Genomic DNA, 16,738 nt, shown 5'->3' with positions numbered 1-16,738 from the left:
GAGAGGCGGTGGAAGGTGCGCTCACGTGGTGCCTGGAGCGAGGGCTGAGGAGCCCAGGGAGGAAGAAGTTTAGCGCCCACCTCTCAACTCCTTTCCAGCCCACCGCTGGACTGGGGGTCTATTGTTTGGTCCGCCTGCCGGGCTGGGGCCTTCCCTGAAGCGTTGCTACCGCCTGCTGGCTCTGTCTGGGAACGCAGGCACCAGGCGGAGATCCCTCTGCCCCTTTCTTCCCCCCTATCTCCTGTCCCATCTTTCTCTGCTGCTTTGACTTGCTCAGAGACAGGCTTGTGAAAGCAGTGGCTGCAAAGGTTCATCACAGCTCAGCTGGTACTTACGGAGCATTTAGAAACCAGGGACATTGTGAAAGAGATCTGTGAGCCAAGGAGCCCAAGAAACGAAACAAACTCATCCAAAGGCACCCTGTGAGAGCAACAGGCTTTAATGAATTGACTGGATGAGCGATGCAAAGATAAAGGCTATTGAATGAGTCCCCACTTGGCCAGAGGGCTGCTCACTGTTAATGTGGGGGAGTCAATTAGTGAGCCTGATGCAGTTTAATGATTCTGCTTTTGGATCGCTCTCATCATTCCTATTGTACCGGTGGGTCTAACTCTTACTTGGTTTTTTCCATTTGCTATGAAGCTCTGTGGTAGAGCACTGTCCTCATTTTCTAAGCAGCGGGCAGCCAAGCCTTCGAAGTCCGGTCGAAAAAACCTGAATTTACACCGTATGCTGTACCACATAACGCCTGGTTATGTACACACACACGCTCGCACACACACAAACCGGGTTGAACCCAGACCGAGAACACGCTAAGCAAGCCCTCCACTCACCCACCCCGCTTCCTGGACGCAGAACAGTATGCTGGAGTTGCTGGAAATCTATGGGTATTTTGAAATTTATGAGAAGCGTAATAAAGCACAAAATTAAATTATACTGAAATAAAAGTTCCAAACCAAAAAATAGGTATATCTTCATAAAACCCAGAAATTCCAGTAATAATGTGCAACTTAAAATTTGTCAGTTCTACTGTAAATAGCTGTATTGGGTGTGCAAAGGGGGTTAACTTGTCATCACAATTGGCCTCCTATCCTAATCTGTGTTGTCAAACCAAGTTTTAATGGTAGGTAGGAAGCACAGAATGCACCAATGAATTATGCCGCAGTCCACAACTACGGGAAAAAAAACGAATCCAAGGCTTATGTAATTGGTTATTTTTATCCTGTTAATAACATTTGAGAGACATCTAGCTTGCATAGAAAATGCCATTTTTCTCAGGATGCAAAGGGGGTTAACTTGTCATCACAATTGGCCTCCTATCCTAATCTGTGTTGTCAAACCAAGTTTTAATGGTAGGTAGGAAGCACAGAATGCACCAATGAATTATGCCGCAGTCCACAACTACGGGAAATAAAAAACGAATCCTCTTCCGAAGTTGAGTAAAGATCTTGACTATAATTTGTTGAATGCCTGGCACATATCAGGTGCTTGGAAAAAATATAATATTTAATTAGTCCAGTGCCAAAAGGCAGGACTTTATCAACTTTGTTCCTCACAGAATTTGATATTTCTAGCATACTCAATCTATCATGCAAATTTGGAGGCAAGAGTCTCTCCTGAATGCAAAATTTAATGTGGGCAGTGACAGTTCCTCCCTGGTTCTGCCTGTATTCATTTTTTCTGCTTTTGCCTCCCTCTTGGGCTTTCCTTGCCTTAGTATCTTTCACTCACTAAAGATATCTGATTTTCTTTTGCCTTTTTCCCCATTAGAATGGCTAAACCAAGTTAATGCTATTAACTTTGCAATAAATTTCAGTGATAAGAAATCATCAGAAACCAATACAAGAATTTCCTGGCTTACAGATCTCATTTCAAGACCTAAATGACAGCTCCCTGTGTGGACCTCACATGGGCCCAGGCTCCTCTGAGCTGTCTTGAGGTTCTCAGATCTGTTGATATGATTCCACTTCCCAGAGCTGCAGTCTGGTGCCTCACCAATATTTCACCAATAAAAATGTCAATAATTATTTATTTTGTGCAAGTTTTTCCCCCTATTGAGAAACTTCTATCATATGTTGTGGATCTACTTGTTTTAAAGAGAAACCTAGATGGGGACTCATTTGTGAACCATCAGTGACTGACAGTCTGGATGGTGGTCTTCAACATTTACCATCACAATCTTACATCTGATATCACCTTAGCCAGACGTTCGTAAGTGGGCATCCAGAGGTATCTGTGCACAGGAAGAAGAAGACGGTTTTCCTCTAGGAGCAGAGTATTTTCCCAGAGTTGACTACAGAGGCATGGAACAGAAAAGCTGTACAATATTAGTTTAAATATATTAGGTAATCTTGGGATGCCACAAAGACCCCATTCGACCAGAATCCATCTTTACCTTAAGACCTGTTTTCAGATTCCCAGAATATGAGCCTGAGCTCTAGTTATAATGTTTATCAACTTCAGGCAAGGTAATGAAGGGAACAGACTTAAGGAGATACATCAGCTGAGTTTGTTTTTTGAAGAGCCTTTAGGGAAACCCCACCCAGTGATTTTTGTCTAATATTGGCCAGGGCTGAGTCATATAGCCACCCTACCTGTAAGAAACTGAAATTATGTGCTGCAGCAAACAAGGCAGAAGCCCTGTAGAATGAGAAGAGAAGAAAAAGAGTATCTGGCAGGCAACCAACAGGCAAGCCACAAAATAAATAAAATGCTGATTTATCTATGTCTTTTCCTGCAATCAGCAGAGATAGGGGCATTTTATGGGACATGAATACTGTTTTTTTTCCTCCAGAACATCATCTTTAATACGAACTTTGAATGTTCGAAGATGATTCCCTGGAAGTTAAGTACAGTGAGTGGAAGTGCTAGGAGCCTTTTCTCTCACTAAAATAAGTGTGATTCCCCTCCCACAAGAAAAGTCACGACTCCTTGCCAGTTCTTCATAGAAACAATGAGGGGGACAATCTGTGATTTAATAAGATCTGGGGCAGGCCCCTGTGGAGAGCAGGACAGATGAGTGCCCCCCATCACCTTCTACTTCTTCCCTTGTCTTTGTCATCTCCCCTCAGGTCCAGAGAGGAGGTGGTTGATGGACACATGGAACAGTGTTCCCAAGGCTCTTCCCTGCAGTGCAGTGTCCTTCTGGTGCTGGGATCCGGATGGTGCAACCTGAACTCATCCACCTCTCCTGGGCAGAAGGGGGGCTGCGCTTCTACAGGATCTACCTTCTAGCTGTGGGTGTAGCAGCAATATTTCCTGCAGAGAAAGCTCCTTGTCAGTCTTGCACCTTAGATTACCCCGTTCTCTCTACATTCCCGTGGGTTCAGAGAATCTGATGCTTCAGAACTCTGAGTGCTGTGAAGTGAGTGGAATCATCACCATCAAGAATGAGTGCCTAACAGGGGAGCAAATGACATCATTTATCTAAGGCAACCCGGAAAATGAGTAGAGGAGAGCGTGATTAAGGAAAATTTCTTCACTTCATATGATTAATAAGTGAAAAACGAATGTGGATACTGTTTCTAACAATGGAATAATGAAAATGAAATAATAAATAGAAAGAACTCAGTAGCCAAAAAATCTCAGTCATGTAGGAAAAAAAATGACTTAAATGTCCTGTAAAAACAGACGACTACTAGAGCTCATTCAATAGGTGAGATGATAGCTTCTTTTATAAATCACAGGGGAGATATAAGTGTCGAAAATAAAACATGAAATTCTCACTTTGAAATAGCTATAATTATAGAAAAATAACAAATCAAATCCATGAGAAGAAAAGAGATAAAATTTAAGATTTTGTTGAATATACTTCAAAAAGTCATGAAATCAAAAATTTGTGGATTTTTTTACTTCCAGGTAAAATTTATAAGCAGGAATTAATGCTTTCTACTCTATACATTTTCTAATCATACACAAATGGACACACACAGAGTTTACTTTTAACAAGAGTTAAGGTCACACACATTCATGTTTCCATGTGGAGACACCGACTAGGGAGAACCTAAGCAGGTGTCTCCGGTAGGAAAGCAGATCATGACCCAGCTGAGCAGCCCCTCAAAAGCTAAAATGCTACTTCCTCTCCTTGCCTTTCTTACAGTGGAGAGTAGGTACAAAACCTAATTCTGGTTCATGAGGAACAGATGGAAATCTGCTGGGGTGTCTGTGAGAAAGCTTTTGCGTCTCTGATGCAAGGACAAGTATTTGCCTGAGGTGGCCCAGTGCTCATTCTTGCTTTATCATAGTCGCCTGGACCTCGCACTGGATCCTGTCAATGCCAGAGCAAACTTAGTAGCTGAAAGCAATACACATCTGTTATCTCACCATCCTGCATGTCAGAGGACTGAGGCAGGTCTCACATCATGGAAATCAAGTGGTGGGCAGGGCTCAGTTCCATAGAGTTTCCAGAGAGAATATGATGCTTTGCATCTCACTATGTGGGCTCTAGAAGCTACCACGTTCCTTACCTCTTGGCCCTCTCCTCTGTGTTCAAAGTTAGCAATGCTGGGCTGAGTCCTCCTGCCACCATCCAGGGACTCTACCTCCCTTTTCCACTTTAAAGACCCTTGGAGTTAGCAGGATCCTTCTGGGATAATCAGGATAATCTCCCCACTTGCAAGTGAGCTGCTTGCTAACCTAACTGCAGTCCCCTTCCCTTGTGAACTCACAGCAGGCCCCAAGGAGTAGCATGTGGACTTCCTTGGAGACCAATCCTCTGCCTTCCCATAAATGCCATGATGGATGCATCTGAACCCAAATCTTCAGCTACAGAGCTATAGACTTCTTGTTACAAGAGAAAAATAAACACCTATGATTGTGATTTTTATTGCTTGTGAGTGGATACGACTCTAATGCTTATGGATTTAAATATTATGTCTCTATCTAAGGGCTTATTATTTTCAGAACATAAAATAAAGTCATTTTTAGATTTGCACTTAGAGAATTTGCCTCTTCAGAGTCTTTTCCAGCAATGCACTTAAGAATGTATTCTGAAAATTTAGATGAGTAAACAGTTCTTTTTTTGGTACTGGGGATTGAACTCAGGCCCTTGCACTTGGGAGGCAGGTAGCAGAACCACTGAGTGTAATCCTTGGCACTACTATTCTTTGTTTTTTATAGAAGTTGTGACTGAAAAAACATGGCTGTAGTCACTTTGACTATCTAAAATTGTAGGATAAATAAAACATAAAACAAAATACAACCTGCAAATCACTATTCAATAATGAGGGAAATTAAGGAATTGAGCCTAATTATTGTAACAGAAGTTATATAAAAAAGGAGATATAAAAGGAATGTCTTATTTTAAAAAGGAAATTTGAAATTCTGTTAATATAATGAAGAATATGAAAGAGGCTAGCAAAGACAAGGATGTCATTTTTGTAAATTCCTTAATATTCACCATAGGAAGTCAGTAGTTATTATTGGCATAATTAGGTAAAAAGAATTTTAATGCTTTAAGATAATCATATCAGACTATCTTTGAAACAAGGTGTTTATCTTACAAGTCATAGATAAAAGCAAATGATAGTTCATTCATCCAAAGGTAAAATAGAGTGATAACAAAGAAACAGCAAAAATAGCATAACTAAAGTGGCACATGACAAATTACATATAGTTTCCAATGAGTATGATATTCTCATTTTTTATTGGTTGGTGGAATAAATACATTGTGAAGTTTCTTCACCTTGTAACAAAAAAGTCCTTTACTCATTTGAATATTCATAAATGAATTGTTGTCTATTTCATTTCTAGAAATATTTATGTAAGTAAAACAATATAATTGGAGTCATCTGGCCCTTCAATTTCTCAAATAAAAATAGAAATACTAGTGAAGTGCAAATTAATATTTGAGAAAATTAAATGTATAATTTTAAAATATTTAAGCCATACAGCTTAAATGCACACACACACACATACACACAAAATGGCAAAAAGCAAATTGACATCCTTTCCATGTTGTATGCCCCTGTACTCTTCTTAATTTCTTCCCTACCCCTTCCTTATCAGGACAGTCAGGATGATATTGACTTGACTACAAAACTGATTAGGCTCTTACAAGCAACAATTTCAAAGTTTCATCTGAATTTATGTAGCTAAATCAGCAATCATGAAAATATATTCAACTTAGAAATAAGCCCACTTTTTAAAACTCAAGAGAATGCAGTGTAAAAGTAGGAGTTGATTTTGTTACAATCATGGTATACTTGCTTTCAAATTCAGCAAAAATGTGCTTAAATACTTTAATCACTTTAGATAAATACATAAAATTGTTTATTTTTCTAGTGGAATGTAGAGCACATTTCTTAACTGAATGTATCTATTCTGTTCAAAGCAGATTAGCAGAGAGGAAACATTTGCTAAATAATATAAAAAATCTTACATAAAATTGGTACAAATCACAAAAACTTTCCATGTTGACATTCATAAATCCACACCAAAAATAACCCACTTCTCCACCCTTCTTTTACTTGTCAATAAGGAATTTTGCTAGTTCTGCCCTTCATAACTAGATAAATTACTAATTTTATTGTGGGCAAGGTGGACTTCACTGTTGTGAATGAGTCAACTCTTGCTCCTTGCAACATTGCTCTGGACTGTTTATGAGAATTGACTGATGGCCTTCAGAGGTTTGTTTTGTTTTGTTTTGTTTTTTTCACTGCATCCTGTTGAATACTAGAAGAAAGAATGTAAAAATTCTAAGATGAAGCAGGAGAATGGGTAAAGTGCCACCCTATGTTATTCTCCTGGAGAAACTAGTAAAGTAAATAACGTAGACTCTCTTCAAAAATTGATGTTAAATGCCAGATAAATTTAAACCATTATGTGTAAGAGGTATATAAAAGTGAGATACCATCAATGCTATACTCCTTGATGTTCATAAGAGCATGTCAATATTTAGTGTTGCTTAAATCAATCTCCTTAGGAAGATTGCTTTTCTCTTTATTTTTTTAACTACTTATTCTTGTTCATTTTTTTTTCTCATTGAGTTTATTGGTATTTTTTAGGTATATAGTACAGTTACATTCATCATTGGGATCTTGTATCTTTACATGACAGGTCTTGGTTCTGATTTTTCCCCTTACCCCTACTCTCCCTTCACCCCCTCCTCCCTTCCCTATTTACAAAGACTTTATTTCCATTTTTTTCATTTTCTCATATTTTTTCTTTTCCCTTATTTCCTTTCCCCTACCCTTCCTACTTCCCTTGCATCTTTAGCCCTTTTCTTCCTATTTAACATTATCTTGTTCATTTTTTAAACAGCCAGAAATAAACCCTTGCAAATATGGTCAGTGGATTTTCAAAAAGTGTGCCGTTTATCTAATTAAGAAGCAAGGACTAAAACAGTATTTTGGATGTTGATAAATCAAAAACTGAAGGTGGGCTACTACCTTATTTAATGTAGAAAAATTAACAAAATGGACTAAAGATCTAAATTTAAGAGGAACAACAATAAAACTGTTAGAGTAAAATATTTAAGAAATTTTTCATGACATTGAATTTAACAGTAATTTCATGGGTATAACATTAAAAGCATAAGCAAGAAAAGGAAAAATTGATTAAAGTGGATTTCATCAAAGTTAAGAACTTTTATGTGTCAAAAAATAATGCTATCAGGGAAGCAGAAAACAGAGCCAGGCCCAGGGTCATCCACCTGTAATGGCAGCACTCTGAGACTGAGACAGAAAGGTCTCAAGCTGGAGCCTGGCCTCGGCAATTTAGTAACATAGCAAGATTCTGTCTCAAAATTTTAAGAAGGTCCAGAAATAAATCTCAGTGCAAAAGATTTGGGTTCAAATCTAGTACTGGGGAAAAATAATTAAACAGATTTGCCATATACTCTAGCAAAGTATATACCCCCAAAAATTAAGAAGCAAGGACTAAAACAGATGTTTGTAGACCAATGTTTATAACAGCATTATTCACAATAATAATCAAAAGTTGGAAAGAACTTAACACATCCATTAACAGATGAGTGATTTTTAAAAGGTAATGAATATACACAGTGGAACATTATTCAACCACAAGAACAAAATTTTGATATATGCTACAATATAGCAGCACCGTGAAAACACACTAAGTAAAACAATCGAGGTACAGAAGTACAAATGTGATTCCAGTTATATGAATGTCTTAGCTTGTACGGGGTATATTAGCAAAATATCATAGACAGCTTATAACCAACAGAAATTTGTTTCTCACAATTATGGAAGGTGGATATCCAAGATCAAGGTACCAATAGACTGGGTGTCTGATAATAGTTAGGTCCTTTACCTTAACCCTCACACTTTCTAATTCATAAATGGCCATCTTTTCTCTATGTCCTCATATGACAGAAGGCATCAAGGGTCTTTCTTGGGATTCTTTTATAAGGGCATGAATCCTATTGAGGATGATTCTGTCTCCCAAATGCCTTACCTTTTAATGCCAATTCCTTAGGATAACATTTTAACATCCAAAATTTAGGAGAAGTCAAACATTCAGCTCATAGAAACAAAGTATGAAAAAATAAGCAAATTCATAAACAAGAGTAGATGCTACCATGGGCTGGGGATGGGAGTGTCACCAGCAAGCACAGCTTCTTGCTTTAATGATAATGAAAAGTAAAACTATAGCAATAATGTGAACTTACAGGAAAAAGTTTTCATTGGAAAGTAAGAGAGAAGAGAAGTAAAGGACCCCAACTTGAGTCACTGGAGAAGGCAATTCTGATGAAGAGGATCAGATTGTGTCATTAGTGAAACAAAAGGACCAGTTTTATGGGGTGTTTGTAGTGGCCTGGTGTCTGATTGATTATTATCTCAGTCCTGGTTTTGTAGCTCAGGGAAGATCCTCTCCACTGGAGAGGCAATTTGGTTCCTGGTAAAGGAATCCTCCTGACTGCAGCAACCTCAGGCTTGTATGACTCTGCCAGAATCCAAGGTAACCTTAGGTTTAGGCAATGGAAACTTCAGGATATAGGTATTCTCAGCCTTATAGAGCAATGAGATAGGCTAGGTAAATTCTTGTCTGATAAATCTTATTTTGCCAGTTTTTAGACAGAGACCCCCTAACTGACTAGCATACCTGTATGTAGGGCTGTAAAGGATTTCACAAAATAATGGTCAAACCTTGTTACCTCCTGGGGATCCATAGCCTCAAGTGAAGAGTCATGGGTTTTAGCAAAAACCACTTCAAAATTCCTGTCTACCTCAGATAAATACAAATCTTACTTTTTGTGAGTTACAAATTAAGGGCCCAGGAATTTGTCTTCTGTTCCTATGGTAGTCTCTTGACTATGTTGTGACTGTGGGAAGGAGAAGATATTGTTTAAGGGGTACAAAATTCATTAAGGAGCCAGGCATGGTGGTGCATGCCTGTAATCCCAGCACTCAGGAGGCTGAGTCAGGAGGATCGCTGTGAGTTCGAGACCAGGCTGGGCTACATAGTAAGTTCCAGGTCAGTCTCAACTATATAGTGAGACTCTGTCTCAAAAAAAACCAAAATTCATCAAGGGTGCTGAAACAATTTTGGTTGTAGATAGTGCTGATGGTTATAAAACATTTTAAATATACTTAATGACTTGTGGCTAAATTAAAAATATTATTATGAATGTTTCATCACAATGAAAAAATATTAGTTCAAAAGTTGCCATTTTCTTTTTTCAGCTTCTAACTGATGGGCAAATGGACTGTTTCCAAGTTTTAGCTATTACAAACTGTGCCGTTATAAACATTGGTGTGCATATATCACTGTGGTATGATTCTTTTAATTCTTTTGGAAAGATACCCAGCAGAGGGATGGCTGGGTCAAATGGAACCTCTAGTACCAGCTCTTTGAGGTATCTCCATATTGATTTCCATAGTGGTTGCACCATTCTGCACTCCCACCAACGATGGAGAAGGGTTCCTTTCTCCCCACAACCCCGCCAACATTTGTTATTGTTTGATTTCTTGATAGCAGCCATTCTTTGTGGGGTGAGGTGGAATCTCAGTGTTGTTTTCATCTGCATCTCTCGAATGACCAGTGATGTGGAAAATTTTTTCATATATTTACTTGCTGCTTTTACTTTGTTGTCTGAGAAATGTCTGTTCTTCTATAAAATGGAATACTACTCAGCCATAAAGAATAAGAAATTAGATTAATTCATAGGAAAATTGATACATATTGAGGATATATTCCTAAGTGAAATAAATAAGTCACACATGTGTAAATGCCAAATAGTTTCTCTGGTGTGAAAAACTATAATAGTACATAAGATCCTAATGATATAATTGACCATGTGAAATAGGAAGAAAAGTGCTAAAGGTGTAGGGAAAATGGGAAGGATAGGGGAAAGGTAATAAGGGAAAAGAAAAAAATATGACAAAATGAAAAAATAGAAATAAAGTGTTTGTAAATGGGGAGGGGAGGAGGGGGTGAAGGGAGGGCACGGACAAGGGGAAAAAATGAGAACCAAGACCTGTCATGTAAAGGTACACGATCCCAATAATGAACGTAATTGTACTGTATATCTTAAATGTTCCAATAAACTCAATAAAAGGAAAAAAAAGTTGCCATTTTAGAGAAACTCTCTGCAATCATAGATTCACAGGAGACTGTACCTTTTCTTCATGTCATATGTATCCTAGATTGTAAATATGTATTTCTATATGTGGTTCTTTAGCAATATCTCTTTCCTCCCCAAGACTGATAATGCATAATGATTTCCATCTTGGATTTGCTTATTTATCTTCCAACACTGTCATTGGAAGAATTCAATAAAATTTTTAAGTTGATTTGACTTTTCAAGTATTAAGGAAGAAAAATAAAATACATCATGAATACCACATACATGGCAATTATCTAAATCTTTTCTGTGCATGGCATTTATGGAGGTGACCAATTTTCACAGGTCATTTAAGAATATAATTTAGCAAATATGGCATGACTAGGACACACAAACACAGTTAGAGAAATAAGACTAATTATTCTATTGTTACATCACATAATTATCCATGATCCAATTATAGATTGTAGAAGGGATAATTATTCCTAATGGTCTCCAAGAGCTATCATTTTCTTCAATTTGAACTCGGTAGGAACTTAGTGAGGTAACTGTTTACGAAGAGCCACAACCACACATTTTGATTATATGCAATTCATTCTGAACACTAATGATGTTGGCAAGTTAACTAAGCTTCCGGTGAGAATCCATGCATCTTGGAAGGGGCTTCAAATAAGCCAGCAGAGTGGGAACTATTGCAGGCTTTTCTGCATTATAATTTGGAGTCGATTTTTGTGCAACGGCTTATAATCTAAGGGGTAAACACCACAAACAAAAAGACAAGATTTGTTCTTTTTTTTTTTTTTTCATTTCAGAATAGAAAATTTTAGATTTTTGGAAAAGCTTCTTTGGTGAGTGCTTTAAACTGCATGCAGTTACAAGAATATTGACAAAATTTTATTCTATTGATATTTAGTACAATTCTTCAGTCAAAGATTTTTTTTCTTTTTTTTAGTGATGGTGATAGAGATGATGGATTAAATGAAAAAATCTGTAATTACAATGAATAACACTAAAGTTATTTTATTATGTGACAAATGTCTATTTCTGCTTCATCTGCTTTATTATTAATAAGTGTATTTTCCAGTTATGTTATTTAGTCAATTTTTACAAATGAAAACAATTTTATATCTTTGTACATAAGTAATCAGGGCCTTTATTAAGACCATTCTTTTGGGGGGGGTGGACTCGAATAGGTTTGTGTCTGTTATAATGGGTACCTTTCTCTATGATCTACAGGATTTCAACTGCTAAATACCATTGAAAATTTTGCCCAAAACCGAAGTTTATTGGCAGAGAGACAAGCCAGTTTATGAAAAAGTCAGCAGTAGAAGTTGGTATAATGTGACAAGGGCATGTTTTGCTGTTGTTGTTTTTGTTTTTTCCTACAGCAAAGGGTTTGAAAATTCTCCTTGGGGAGAGTTATATCATTTTCCTTTATTTTGCTTTGTTGACAAGATATTTTTGGCAAAGGAGATGGGCACGTGCATGCCTATGTCCTGCAGGATTCTCTCAAACTGCCCTCTAAGTCCAATGGTTGAGTCAGGTTGGCTGTCACTTCTTTTTGTTTGTTTGATTTTTAAATTTTTGGTAGAGTATAGGAAACGTGATGTGAGTTTGGGTTTAGGATCTTAGGCATTGCTGAAATGCTTTACATAGTGAAGGGTGAATACTGAAGGGTTTGTGTTTATTGTTGAGCTAATTTGTTGAAAACTAGTATAACAAAAATATAAAAAGAGAGATAATTCAAAGGGGATCACACTTTCTTGCTTCTTAATAGAAAGCACTCATCACAGGACATTAGATGAAGCCACAGTGCTTCAGACCTTCAGGGACTCTGTGGGGGTGGGGTGGATGATGACAGAGGAGGGCATGGCACATTCCAGCTGGACACAAAAGAGTGTGCACTGTGGTCCACTATGACTCATCCCTCCTAGGTCTGGGCCCTTACGTATGCAAAACCCACTAACAGTTGTTTTTACCTTATTTGCTGTATTAAAGAATAATTTCTTTCCCATCTATGAATGAAGTCCGAGTGTAAGTAAACAAGACTACTGATCACATTGGTGTTGCGTGTTGGTGGATTTAGCTTATTCCTTCCCTCCTTGAGAAATATGTATGTGGCTTTAAAAAGAGTTCTGTGATTGTAGATATTTTCCCTTATATTATGGTAACTATTGGTCATAATTACTCACGATTATGTTCTCCTGTTGCTTCTTCCTTGGAGGTTAAAAAAATCAGCATGTATCTTTCCCTAGCAGGTCAAGTGGAGATTTCCTGAGGAATCTGAGCTAGAACAGGGTGATATGGGAAAAGACACAGGGAAGTGGGAAATTGAGGGAGAAAGACAGGAAATTTTCTTCCCAATTATGCCCAGTATCAGAGATAATTTAAAATACAACCAGACCAAGAAGTTTAATAAACAGGTATGTTTATTCATGTTTTATTTTCTTTTTACTGATAATGCAATGAGTACAAAGATTTTGCAAGTTGCATTTTTAAAATGCCAGATAGGAAATCAACAGCAACATTAACAGCCTCCTTGGAAAGTCAATTCCTATCAACCAGGAACAACCACTTAGAACTTTACACAATCAAAAAAATCAGCTTCCATGATATGTATGCCACTATGTGGCTGGGATTATTCCTTACAGCTTGTTAGTAATATGCAGTGGACGATCTCAGCTTCCAGTTTACCAAAACTATAACTTTATTTCTTTTTGAAAACATAATCTGTCTTGGACAAAAATGAGTACAAGTTACGGTATAGGAAGTAAAATTACTTGAGTGGTTTACAAGGTATGATAATGAAGAGTGCACTCTTATCTCTACTATTTGTTTTTGGACCTAAGTGCTCTGGCAAGAAGGAATAAAGTAATACAATGTCCACTAAGGTAGGGTTCATGCCACATAATATAGGACCCTGCCCCAACCTCTAAGAGAGCTGTCTCCTACCAATCTCTGAAACTCACCCACAAGCAGGCCATTCCATCTTTTGTATAAAACAACTGCTTCTAGACATTTGGGGCATATGATACAACCAAAGAATTCTGTGGGTGTAAGTCATGACACCATAAAATATGTTCTTTGGTCAGCGATATAAGCATGGTGAACAGGGCATACAATAAATCCAAGAATGATGGTACTCCTAGAACATCATAGGCAAGGAAGGACAATCTCTCTTGGAAATATATGCATATTCTTCTGAAATTAGCTTGTGTCTCACTAATGTTATAAGGGGTTCAAATTAATGAGGCAGCTGGATGGTCTCAAATCTCCAAGGAGTGGTGCTCCAATGTTGACTAATCATGGCCGTCCATTGTTGGCAGTGCTAATACCTCTGGTCATCTTTAGCAAGGGAGGTCCATGCTGAAGAGCCCATGGGGTCTGATGCTTTTGCTTTATACAGGGGTCACTGAGCAAAGCTTTTGGCTAGAACATCCACTTACTTTATCAATAAGATCGCTCATCTTCTTCAGCCTGTTATTTTTTTAATAGAAAATAATTTCATTTAACATGTAAAGGAACAAGAAAATGTGACCCACAGACAATGAAAAGTTCAGAGTGTCCCATATGATAGAGTTAACATCAAAGATTTTAAGGTATGTGTATTATCCACTGTTGCAGAACAAATTACCCAAAAACTTAGAGGCTTAAAAAATAAATATATAATCTTACAGCTTCTTTTAGGAATTTGGGACTAATTCCCCCTGGATATTTCTGGTTCACAGTCTATCATAAGGTTGCAGGGAGGATCTTGACTTGACCAGGGTTGGAGGATCAATTTCCAAGATAGCACAGTCGCTTTGCTGCAAGTTGATGCTTCTGTGAGCAGAAAGCTTCATTCTTCTGCCACATGGACAACTACTAGTCCAGGCTATTTAAGCGTCCTTGTGGCATGGCATCTGGCTTCTTCCAGAGGAAGTGATACAGGAGAGAACAATGCAAAAAGCTTGGAGCCTGGCCCAGAGTTAAGGCTGAGCCTAAATTTGCTTTAATGGTGAGTTTTGATTTTTGCCCTGAACAGCAAAGAAGATAGGGACTGGAGTCTGGGATCTTAAGAAGAATGATCTCTCTCATATTCACTTCTAATTTGTTACCTGATCTATTCTGTTTTTGTTAGTGCAATCGTCATGAAAATCTCTTACCGATAGAGCTTAGCATTACTGTTGATTTACAGAAATGCAGCAAATAGGAAGTGGTCACTATCCCTTCCTCTCTTGAAATAAGCTTCAGCTAGATTTTTTTATTTATTCAGTTCATTGGTACATTTTAGGTATAAAATATGACATTCATCATTGAGAATTTGTACCTTTAAGTGCTATTCTTGCAAAAAAAACACAACTATTTTTTTCTTTAAAATATTCTCTTTGAGGTCTCTTATTTCTTGTTCTAACTTGAACTGCTTAGTTCCTAGTCATACTATTTAACCACTATGCTAGTCATTCTAGGATCTGTTTCATTTGAATTTGGGGGATTGTTTCACCATAAGTCAGATCTCCTATCATCATTTTTTGGTGATTATATTTAGTTTCCTGGACTTCATGTTTTAATAGTAATTGTAGGAAAAATTATATCCCTAAATAAATGAAAATATCTCTCTTACCTTAATGCTTCATTAAATGTTTTGCTTAGGTATAGAATCTGAGATGTAAAACATTTTCCTTCATAACTCAGTGAAGACCTGATTCCATTGACTTCTAGTAATTGGTTTTGTGCCTGGATATCAGCTGCCAGTCTCATTCACATTCATCTGTAGGTAACTCCTGGTTCTTTGTATCCTTGCTATTCTGCAATTTTATGATAACATTTTAGAAATATTTATTCCTTTTTGTTTAACTTTCCCCTCAGTAGTTTTCACCCCGTTGTGTGTTTTTTGCTTGTTTGTTTGTCTTGCTTTTTGTTTTTGTTTTTGTTTTTTTGGTGCTTGATATTTTTCTAACTTTCCCCTAAAATTTGTAGTTAGGCTATCATTTTTACATCCAGGAACTCTCATTTATTCTCCACCCCCTCCCTTTGGTATATTATTCTTTTCCTAATGAATGAATATAATATATTCCATGACTTGCAGTAAAATTGAAGAGATTTAGAATTCAAGTCTATTGATGTCTTGTCTTTCCTCTGAATTATCTGTTTCCTCTAGGAACAAAATCCTGTTTGATTGCCTTCTTCTTTCTCTTTCATGCTGCTGTTTTAGTAAGAGCGTTAGCGCTGTCTGTTGTAATAGACAATCCCTAACTCCTTAGTACCTTAAACCAGTGGAAGTAGTTTATGGTTGGTTTCTCTCCTCCTCACATAGAGACTAGTGCATGTCTTCCTGGATGGGAAGCTCTCCTAGGCGGGTAACCATGAGACTGACTCCTTCATTATTGTCCCAAGTGCTGAGAGAGAGAAGAATAGCATAGGGAAGAGTTTGCACTTAGGCTGAGCCTGCAAATAGTGTGTACTTCTGCTCAACTGCCCTGTTTAGAACTAGGTATTTGGCCTCATGAAGATGCAAGAGGACTGGGGAGGTTGTTTTGCTCACCTTCCCTAGAGGATACTAGGTTTTATAGACTTATAGAATTCTCTATGCCACAGCTTTTAAAACACAAATAACTGTTGATACTTAGTTGCACAATATGTTTATGAATGAAAAGATAGGTCGGTTATTACCTACAGCCACCTAGCATTTCCTTTGACAGTGGTGTCTGACTCCCTGCTGACCACATGCTTTCTGTCTGTGGGGCTGGTGTGTGACTCACAGGCCGACCTCCTAGGTAAGCAGCCCCTACCCTGGAAGGCCTTGCTCATCTCAGGCTGACAGGTTAATGAAGCCCTAGGATAACAGTATTTTCCCTAAACAAACTCATAGGTGTGATGGTCAGAAGGGACCCTGACTCAGAGCTCTTCCATCTGTGGCCGGGCTGTAAGTCCTCCCTCCTGTTGTGCTTTAACTCTAAGGGCCTAGGAGTACTGTGCAAGTGGCTCTGCCTCACCTGCAGCTTTCTCCTCCAGCTGCATCTACCTGTGCCTCTCTCCACACTGATAATGTAGCACTTCAGCCATACCCAGTTCTGGTCTTTCAAAACTCATAGTCTGATTGTGTTAATATTGTCTTTCTAGCATTAGCAATCATAAAGTGTTTTTCTTTTACACTTCTTTACATATAACTTATATTTAAATAGTTTGTTGTTTCTATAGATTAAGAGAAGCAAATTATTTTTCTTTTCTATT

Source organism: Fukomys damarensis, unplaced genomic scaffold (assembly GCF_012274545.1).
Source record: "Fukomys damarensis isolate Sample0158 unplaced genomic scaffold, DMR_v1.0_HiC HiC_scaffold_16, whole genome shotgun sequence".
Lineage (NCBI taxonomy): Eukaryota > Metazoa > Chordata > Mammalia > Rodentia > Bathyergidae > Fukomys > Fukomys damarensis.
The sequence above is the reverse complement of the archived record's forward strand: the minus strand, read 5'-3'. Positions refer to the sequence as shown.